This window comes from Musa acuminata, chromosome BXJ2-6 (assembly GCF_036884655.1).
Source record: "Musa acuminata AAA Group cultivar baxijiao chromosome BXJ2-6, Cavendish_Baxijiao_AAA, whole genome shotgun sequence".
In the NCBI taxonomy this organism is placed as follows: Eukaryota; Viridiplantae; Streptophyta; class Magnoliopsida; order Zingiberales; family Musaceae; genus Musa; species Musa acuminata.
In genome coordinates, this window is record NC_088343.1 from 30,842,707 (window position 1) to 30,853,726 (window position 11,020).

Consider the following 11,020-nt stretch of genomic DNA (forward strand, 5'->3'; position numbering starts at 1 on the left):
GTTCTTATCGTACAAAAAATTTGTCGAAATCAACGTTTTAATCCGCTGCACTAATTCACCCCCCCCTCTTAGTGCCACTCCGATCCTAACAATTGGTATCAGAGCCACGGTTTTCTACTTTGGTTTAACACCCAAATAGAAATGACTCCTTATGGCTTTCAAGAGGGTCACTCTCTCATTCGTCCTCCCTTTTTCAATGGGACGGACTACACTTGTTGGAAAACTCGAATGAGAGTTTTCTTACTTTCTTTGGATTTGAATTTATGGGACATAGTCGAAAATGGATTTGAAATGTCTTCTCTCCCAATGAACCATTGGAATAATTTGGAGAAGAAGATGTTTTCTTTAAATGCAAAGGCTATGAATGCCTTATATTGTGCACTTGACAAAAGTGAATTTAATCGCGTTTCGATGTGTGACTCGGCTTTTGATATTTGGAGAACTCTAGAGGTCACTCATGAAGGCACTAGCCGAGTGAAAGAGTCCAAAATCAATATTCTTGTGCATTCTTACGAACTTTTCCGGATGAAACCAAGTGAGTCCATCGGAGACATGTACACCCGGTTCACGGATATCATCAATGGACTCAAAGCTCTTGGTAAAAGTTTTTCTAATTTTGAACTAGTCACTAAAATCTTAAGATCCCTTCCAAAAAGTTGGGATCCAAAAGTTACGACCATTCAAGAGGCCAAGGACCTTAAAATATTCCCTCTCGAAGAACTTATTGGGTCTCTAATGACCTACGAAATGAACAATGTGACAAAAAAGAAACTCGAGAACAACCTTCCAAATGATAGGAAGGATTTGGGACATAGAACACATGAAGACCACTCGAGCATAAGCTCAAGTGATGGTGAACTTAAACTACTAATGAAACAAAAATTAAAAAGCAAAAAGAATGGAACTACTTGCTTTGAACGCAAGAAGAACAAAAGTTGGGATGAATTGAGCTCTTCCGAAGACGAGGAGAAAATCAAGAAAGGCGAGGTGGCAAACTATGCCTCACCCTCTTTCAACAATGAGGTAATCAAAATCCCACTAATTTATTTCGATATTACATAATACTTTCTTGAGTTATTTTTAATTTAGTTTAGGATTAATTTTCTTGAAAATTGCATGTGTTATGTTAATGCAGTAAAATGTTAAATATAAATCTAATGCTTATACACCTAGTAAGATTAATCTTATATATGTGCTTGAGAAGCAAGAATTTGTATTTTGACGATTTCCATATTGATTTTCAATGACGATGCATGACTTTTGAATGGAAGGCTTGATGATTTTTTTATGAACCTTATCTTTAGTTTTCAAACATGATGTATAGTTTTGACATAAAAACAAAAATTTGAAGCATGCTAATATAAAGTCAATCATATAAAGTAAAACTAAAGAAATTTTAAATATCTATAAGAATCATTCAAAATTATGTTCAATAAGACCTTACTTGATGTTGTAATGAAACCATTGAAAGTTTTGATGCTATGATTTGATGATTTTATGCATGAGATTGTAAAGTTATACATGATGATTTTTATGATTTATTGGTCTTGATGGTTTTTATGATAAAATTCATTTTTCGATCCTAAATGTTGATGCACATTTTTATCTAGCATAAATGACATGAATTTAAATAACTAAAAAGAGAAAAGCATTGTTCTTGAAAATTATTTTTCTCTATCTTGTTGATTTATATGAATCTCTTGAAAATGATTTTGGTTTGATGATTTGAATTAGAAATGAGTTATATCAAAATCATGATATTGATTTGACAAAATTGAATGAGTTGAAAACAAATAATGATTTTTCTCTTGAATACAACTTGTAATATTTTTACATATATATTTTCATCTTGATTTCTCGATATTTGATACATGAAATTTTTCCATGAATCAAAATTCTTTCATGATGTGATTCTTCTTGGTATTCACTAAAAATGATACATTCAAATTAACCTACTCTACTTGACATCTTGATAATTTATGACTTGAATATCATGTATAATATGCTCATAATGATGATTGAGTTATGTATGAAAAATGGAAGATATAGTTTTGAAATTTTGCATGTTCGAATTTGAAAATATTTGATATGCATGAAAATATTAAACATTTTGAAACCATGTTTTAGTGTTATGCTTAATGATCATGCTTAATAAATTTTGAAATTATGGATGATGAATCTTTTACGATTTATGGATCATTGATTTTTACCATAATGAAAGTACCTTATTGATTTTTGTTGTAATAAATCTTACTCTTTCGGTTTTAAACATGATAAATGTTTTTATTTGGTATAAATGAAACAAAATCATATGTTTTGAAATAATCGAAAAGAGGATAACATTCTTGAAAATTATTTTGCTCAATCTTATTGATTTTGATGAATCCATTTGTATCATTTTTGTGAATCTCATGGATTTTGATAATAATTTTGATGATTTAAATTTGAATAATTTTTTATTGAAATCATGATCTTGATCTCTTGAAATTCATAACATGAAATCCTTTATGAATCAACATTTTCTTTTCTATTTAAAAGAAGATTTGTCGAAATGTTTCATAATCTTTTAGTATTCATAATCTTGACAATTATGTATTGAAACTTTATGTAAACCAAGAATGTTCATCATGATTCTCTCTTTGAATATTTAAAGAGGAGAATTTTCTAGATGGTTCATGATTTTGATGATTGAATATTTGATATGCATGAATTGAGACCTTGCTCTCCTACCACTCTTTTTGCTATTCACCAAAAGGAAGACTAATTCTAATAAACCATGATATGCTATATGAATTTTATTGTATTCATGAAGTAAGATCTCATCACTAATTTTTGTTTATATTCCTTCATGTGATGATATGAATGTATGAAACACTTATGATATGATTTGTTATACAATTCCATGTATTCGTGAAATATTAATCTCATCACCCAATTAATTCCTCTTGATACTCCTAATGTGATGAAGTGAAATTATGCATGAAATACAAATGGGGATAAGTTTTTTGGTAGGATATAATTTGACAAATTGATACCATCATGATATGAAACATTGATGATTTGCAATGATATATGCAATACTTGTCCTTTCTAATAATGATGTGATGTATTACATATGATGTAAATCATGATTTAAAATACTATGAGTTGTCGCTAAAATTATGTATTATAAATATTGATTTAATGTTTTGTATCATGAATACTCTAAATGATGAATATTTGGTATCATGATCAAAATGTTGACAAATAGTTAAAAATTTTAGTATCATGTATGATATCCTTATAATGTTGATCGATTTATTCAATATCATGCATGAATGAATATAAGGTTTTTGAAAATGTGCATATTCTAATTTGAAAATATGATGATGCACAATTAAGATTGATACTTACCTTTGTCATAATTGATGTAATGGGTCTTCCCTTCTTTTTGACAATGACAAAGGGGGAGATAGCTTGCTTGCACAAGTCAAGAAGATGCAAAAACTTGATTGCTTGCTTGCCTATCTTAAGTAGCAAAGATTGCTAACTTGCTTATTTCAAGAAGCAAAAGTTGTCTTCTTGAACATCATTATCTTGCCCATCTCAAGAAGCAAGACTTGCAACCTGCACATTGCAATAGGAAGTAAGAATCGATAGCTTACACACTTCAACAAGAAAGCTATCTTGTATTTGCTTTTGAAATTTTTACTAGCTTGTATGTTACAAAACTTGCTCACTTTTTCAAATACTTTGCTAGCTTGCACTTTGTAAAAAAAGCAAAAATAACACTTCTCAAAAGAGAAGAAAAACTTACTGTCTTGAACATCTTTAATATGCTAGCTAGCATGATGTACAATTTGCTATTTTGAATATTACAAAGAAATACTATCATGCACATTGCAAAGAAAAGCAAAGTGCAATCATGCACAAGAAGCAAGTGTTGAATTGCCATGATTGAACTTAAGAATCTTGCTATACTTTTGTGCTTATATGTTGTGATGAAAATCTCGCTTTATGTTGCAAAAACTTGCATATCTTTTAAAATAGCTAGAGCTACTTCTCCTTTTTGTTGATGACATAGGGGGAGAAGTATATTGATGACTTCATGCATTGAATTAAATATTTTATATTTGCATGATAGTTTAAATGTTTTTCATAAAATGTGATGAATGTTACTTGGATTTGGGATAATCCAAGTGTTCTATCAACGGCATATTGATAGGGGGAGTTTAGTTAAACTCCGGGGAGTTAAGGTTAACTCCGTTAGTCATCAATTAGTTGTCATCATCAAAAAGGGGGAGATTGTTGAATCTCAGATTTTGATGATGAAACTAATTGATTGTGTTTAAATGTTTGACTACATTTTGAGTGATACAGGTCTACTCGATCAGGATTAGATAATTAACGTAGGAGGAATTGACGTTGCGTCGGAGGAGATCACGTCAGGATATTGGATGGCAGAAGGCTTCGGGCGTCGGGCATTGGGCCAAGGAGAGCGAAATTGCGCCAAGGATATCGGGGTTGCGGAGGTCAACCGCCGATTGGGCAACAAGCCGCAAGAGAGGACGATGCACCGAAGAATCGGATGAAGCGCCAACCAATGACATGCCGGGCAACAGAATGTCAATTTGCGTTATAATAATTGTCTAGATCGGAGTAGAGTGTTTGCTTGTGTGTGCAGGATTAACTACGATAACCAGAAAACACAAAGTGAGAATACCGGAGTCAAGTTCGATGGACGTTTAAGAGTCCGAAGAATCGTCGGAGATGCTGCCAGAACCAACCGAGAAGAAATCGGGAACCTGTCGAAATTTTCGGAAGTTCACCGAAGAGATCGTCGGAGGTTCACGGAGATCACCGAGAAGGCTCGGCTACTCATTAAAGTCATCACAAGTTCGGGAGCTTGCTAGAAGCCCGTCAGCAGAAAGTTCGTCGGAAAGCTCGCCAGAACAAGACTCGACGTTCGCGGTTGAAAATTTGCTTAGGATGTGTTTTGGTTATGTAGTCCACTTGTAATTATGATTAGGATTAAGAGATAATCCTATATCCTGGTTAGGGGCCAACTGGGCCCAAAGTCAGAGTTGGTTTAGGCTAAAAATTAAGCTAAACCAGCGAACTAGAGAGCCAAGATTGAAGCCCAACTAGTGGCTGAAAACACTATAGTCGGGCTGAAAACACTGTAGGCGGTGGCACCGCCTAGCTGGGCGGTGGCACCGCCCAGCACCCGAGCCTTGGGCGGTGGCACTGCTTGGCTGGGCGGTGGCACCGCCTGCAGTGGGAACCCAAAGAGAATTCAAATTTTGAAGCCCAAATTTGAATCCTCTTGAGGCCTATAAATACCCCTCAAATCTCAGCTGAGAGAACAACTTTTTGAGCAGCAAGTGTTTGAGAGAAAAGCCTTAGCAAGTGTTTGAGAGAAAAGCCTTAGAAAAGTGTTAGCTTGTCTTGTTTTCAATTTGCTAGTGTTCACCTCCTTCTTTCTTGTTGAAAATCTGTAAGAGAGTGAACCGCTTGTAAAAGTTGTAAGAGGGGTATTCACCCTTCACTTTCAAGAGATTTGCTAGTGGAAGGTGGAAGCCTCATCGAAGAGGGGCCTCGCAAGTGGATGTAGGTCACTTGACCGAACCACTTTAAAAACGGCGTAATCTCTGGTTTGCATTTTTTATTGTCATTTACATTACTGCAAATCTTCTTACTTGCTTTGTTTCATCATTACCTTTGCTGCGCAACTTTAAGAATACGCTTTCAAGTTAAGCTTTTCAAGTTCCGTTCTTATCGTACGAAAAATTTGTCGAAATCAACGTTTTAATCCGCTGCACTAATTCACCCCCCCCTCTTAGTGCCACTCCGATCCTAACAATAAGAACTATTAAATAAGGATTTTATTTGACTTAATATTTCATCATGGGGTGCTCCGGTGTTAGTTAAAAAGATGGAGGGAACATTGAGGCTTTGTATTGATTATAGACAGTTGAATTAGGTGACCATCAAAAGCGAGTATTCTCTAAAGTGACGACTTGTTTGATTAACTGCAGGGTGCACAAGTATTTTCAAAGATTGATTGAAGGTCGGGTTACCATCTATTGAGGATCAAGGAGGAGAATATTTCGGTCACTCTTGGATAATTGTGTAATTGTATTGTATTGATGAAACTATTTGAGAGCAGGAGGAGGAAATAAAGAAATCATAATCCTCATCTTTTCATCGATTGAGCTATGACCAATTTAGAGGATTAAATTTTCTTTTAAGGGGGGGAGAGTGTAATATCCCTCACTTTTAAAAATTTATTAATAAGGATTTATATGTAAATTGGAGGACCTATATGTAAATATAAAAATTTCAAGGACTAAACTGTTAAGTTGTAAAAAGAAAAAAAATAAAGAAAACTAAAAATTTCGGTTTTATCCCACCGCCTCCCACGTTCTCTGTTCCCGAAACTGAGAGAGGAGCTGTGGGGCGTGGGGAGAAGAAGAAGAGAAGTAGAGGGAGAAGAGAAGAAAAGAAGAAGAAGAGGGAAAAGAAGAGAGGAAGAAGACGGAGAAGAGAAGAAAAGAAGAAGAAGAAGAAGAGAGGGAAGAGGGAGAGGGAAGAGAGATAGCTGCAGTAGCTAGGGCTGCAGCACCTCTGTTTCGTGTAGGAGGAAACAGAGGAGTTCATGTGTGGGGCGTCGGGGAGGAGAAGGGAAGAAGAGGAGAAGAAGAGAAGCAGAAGAAGAAGAAGAAGAAGAAGAAGAAGAAGAAGAAGAAGAAGAAAAGAGGAGGTGGCTGCGGCAAGGGCTGCAGCGAGGAGCTGTGGGGCGTTGGGGAGGAGAAAGGAAGAAGAGGAGAAGAAGAAAAGAAGAGAGGGAAAAGAAGAGAGGAGGAAGAAGAGGGAGAAGAGAAGAATAGAAGAAGAAGAAAAAGAGAGGGAAGTGGGAGAGGAGCGAGAGGTGGCAGCAACTAGGGCTGTAGCATCTCTGTTTCCTGCAGGTGGAAACAGAGGAGAGGTGTGGGGCGTTCGAAGAGGAGAAGAAGAAGAAGAGGAAGAGAAGAAGAAGAGGTTGTGATACCTCTGTTTCTTGCAGAGGAAACAGAGGAGAGGGTGTGTGTGACGACGAGGAGGCGGAGGGAAGAAGAAGAGGAGAAGAAGAGAAGGAAAAGGAGGAGCTGCGGCTGCGGCGGTGGCAGCTGCAGCTGGAAGAGAAGGAGAGGAAGAGAAGGTGAGGAAAAAGAGAAAAAGAAGAAAGGAAGGAGAAGGAAGAAGGAGAAGAAGAGGGAAAAGAGAGGGAAGAGGGAGAGGAGCGAGAGGTGGCAGCAGCTAGGGCTGCAGCATCTCTGTTTCCGCAGGTGGAAACAGAGGAGAGGTGTGGGGCGTTCGAAGAGGAGAAGAAGAAGAAGAGGAAGAGAAGAAGAAGAGGAAGCAGGAGAAGAGGTTTTGATACCTCTATTTCCTGCAAAGGAAATAGAGGAGAGGGTGTGTGTGACGCCGGGAAGGAGGAGGGAAGAAGAAGAGGAGAAGAAGAGAAGGGAAAGGAAGGGGCTGCGGCTGTGGCGATGGCAGCTGCAGTTGGAAGAGAAGGAGAGGACGATGAGCAAGGGAGGAAGAAGAGGCTGCAGCCGTGGCTGAGGCTACGACTGCAGCAGTGCAGCTGGGAAAGAAGGGAAGGAAAGGAAGAAGAAGAGAAATGAAAAGGGAAGAAGAGAGGAAGAGGAGAAGGGGAGGCAGCTGCGGCAGTGGCAGTTGCAGCTGGAAGAGAAGGAGAGGAAACAGAGCAGGGGAGGAAGAAGAGGCTACCGCTGTGGTGGCTACGGCCATGGCTGCGACTGCAGCTGCGACTGCTACGTTGGCTGTGGTAGCTGCGACTGCTACGTTGGCTGTGGTAGCTGCGACAGCGGTGGTGGCTGCAGTAGCTGCTTTTGGGAAAGAGAAAGAAAGAAAAAGAGAAAGAAAAGGGGGCTGTGGCCGTGATTGCAGCTGCGGTGGTGGCGGCTGCGGTCGTGGCAGCTGTGTTTGGGAAAGAAAAAGTAGGAACGAGAGAAAGGAGGAAGGAAGTAGTACAGTGGAAGGGGATGCGGTTGTGACAGCAACTGCGGTCGTGGCTACGACTGTGGTAGTGGCAACGGCGATGGCTGCGACAGTTGTGTTTGAAAAAGAAAACGAAGGAATGAGAGTAAGAGAGAGCAGTTGACTATGCCTCTATGTTCTGCATGAGCTGCAATTGTGGAGGAAAAAGAAAAGACGTAGAAAACGAAACAGAGAGAGGACACGGAGGAAAAGTATAAGGATTTGGGCTGGCACCATCTTTGGATCTTCGGATCGAAATATTTGAAAGGCAAGTTTCCCGATCGTTTCTCTTGTATTGTTCTAATTTTTCTTATTGCAAGTTTCCCGATCGTTTCTCCTGTTATTGTTCTAATCTTTCCTATTGCAAATGTCCTGATCTTTCCTTACTGCAATTTTATCTCTATATTTGCTTTGAATATGAGGAACATTGAATTGTTCTAGCCTTGCATTTGATATATCTCATATTTAGATGTAACGATTCGAATCTGTGCAACTCTTGAGATTCTGACCTTTCTACCTTGTTATGGTTATAACTTCACGTATTGACCTCTGATTTGGACAAAACTTATTTAATCAGAATATAGACTCATAAACTTTCTTTTGATAGCTTTCTTGAGTATATTGGAGCACAATTGATAGTTTGAATCATTTGTTCAATGTGCCTCTTGAATCATTTGTTCACGGTTGTGACAGTAGCTGTGGTCGTGGCTACGACTGTGGTAGTGACAGCGGCGATGGCTGCGACAGCTGTGTTTGAAAAAGAAAACGAAGGAATGAGAGTAAGAGAGAGCAGTTGACTATGCCTCTATGTTCTGCATGAGCTACAATTGTGGAGGAATAAGAAAAGACATGTAGAAAATGAAACAGAGAGAGGACATGGAGGAAAAGTATAAGGATTTGGGCTGGCACCATCTTTGGATCTTCGGATCGAAATATTTGAAAGGCAAGTTTCCCGATCGTTTCTCCTGTATTGTTCTAATTTTTTTTATTGTAAGTTTCCCGATCGTTTCTCCTGTTATTGTTCTAATCTTTCCTATTGCAAGTGTCCTGATCTTTCCTTACTGCAATTTTATCTCTATATTTGCTTTGAATATGAGGAACATTGAATTATTCTAGCCTTGCATTTGATATATCTCATATTTAGACGTAACGATTCGAATCTGTGCAACTCCTGAGATTCTGACCTTTCTACCTTGTTATGGTTATAACTTCACGTATTGACCTCTGATTTGGACAAAACTTATTTGATCAGAATATAGACTCATAAACCTTTCTTTTGATAGCTTTCTTGAGTATATTGGAGCACAATTGATAGTTTGAATCATTTGTTCAATGTGCCTCTTGAATTCTGCCAGAAATCGAGCTTTGGTCGATTTCACATATTCTGGTTTCATTCTTTTGAAAATTGATTTCATCTAACCTTCTTATTTGAATTGAGTTATATGTGATTGCTTAGAATCCTTGTATACTATTGCTTTCATTTCCTTTCAAATCTGAATACATTTGTAAAGGATTGTGTTTGCATCGTATTGACTCAGAAAAGCACATGTACATTTCATTGTTCCGCATGTGCTTCCGATATGTCCTAATTTATTGTTCACAATACCCTTTTGTACTCTGGTGTTTGTGGGATTATTTGGACCTTTGCTAGAAATGGTAAAGGGTATGTGCTTAGAGCCCGCGATGCTCTAGATTATGTTTGGTGGTCATTCAGAAATGGATGGACTATATTATATTTGGAATCCCACTTCACCATCTATCTGTTTGATATGAAATTCAGAGCCGACCTAGCACTTGGGTAGGGTGAGAGGGCTCGAGTAGGAAAGGGCTACCCGTGGATGGAGTCGAGAACTCATCACGGCGTGGAGCTACCACTGAGTTAAACCTCACATGCACTATGCTAGGGTACGACGTTTGAGCTTCTATTTCGTATTCGTTCTTTGATATGCTTCGAAAAGGTCCATATGTCATTGATATGTTCCGAAATGTTTCATTTGTCATTGATATGCTCCGAAACATTTCATACGACTTTGATATGCTTTGAAATGTTTCATTTGTTATTGTTACGCTTCGAAATGTTCCATATGTCATTGATATGATCCGGAACATTTCATACGCTATTGATAGGCTCCAGTTACCCTATGCTCCATTTGCTATGAACTGATATGTTCTGAAATATCCTATCTGCCATTGATATGCTCCGGAACATCTCGTACGCTATTGATATGCTCCAATTACTCTATGCTTCATCTGTTATGAACCAAATAGGTTTTGAATGACATGACACATATGATTTTGTATCTAATGAGATGGTATCTTTGAGAATTCTTGTATTCTACCTTGCATTATGATATCTTACTTATTTGAAACCGTTCCATTGGTTCTGAATATGCTTTGTTACTTGTTGAGCTGTTTTTAGCTCACTCCGTTGTTATATAAATCTTTCAGGTCAGCTTGTCACTCTTTGAGATGTTTGAATTGGGCTGAGGCAGTGGAGAGCTATTCTGAATTATAGGCAAGTCTTGTTGGTTATTATGTTATTGTTGTATAAGCATATTTTGTATGAAATGAAATATTGTCGATGAATCAAAATGGATATACTATGTAAAAGTGTTAGAAGATCTCTCTTATTTGGAATTTCAGAATGTTAAGTCTAATTTATGATGATATGAACTTGTGGTGAATAGTTGGAGTTCTGATTGTATAATTTATTTAGCTTATGGATTTATAAATGTTGTTCATGTTTGTCAAGTTGGCTTGGGTTGCCATAAATGTGAATTATAGAGTGATGTGATATATGATTATAAACTGCACATGTTTTATAGATGTGAATTTGATAGAATGTTTTCAGTGTCCTCAAATATGTGTTTGGATCCTGGATTGGTTTGCATTGAAAAAATTTTAATATCATGGATAGTTTGAGGGGCATGACACAGGCGGTGGCACCACCTGGGCTCAGTCTCCAAGCGAGATTGGGCGGTGCAACCGCCCCTGA

The 11,020-nt window shown here is 37.6% G+C and overlaps 1 long non-coding RNA gene across 1 annotated transcript; it reads left to right on the forward strand.

Moving 5' to 3' along the window:
- Window positions 1-6,027: 6,027 nt before the first annotated feature.
- LOC135615246 (uncharacterized) lies at window positions 6,028-10,776 on the forward strand. The gene is made up of 3 exons (XR_010487935.1): window positions 6,028-8,293; window positions 8,719-8,968; window positions 10,474-10,776. It is a non-coding gene; the product is annotated as an uncharacterized LOC135615246 (long non-coding RNA).
- The last annotated feature ends 244 nt before the right edge of the window (window positions 10,777-11,020 follow it).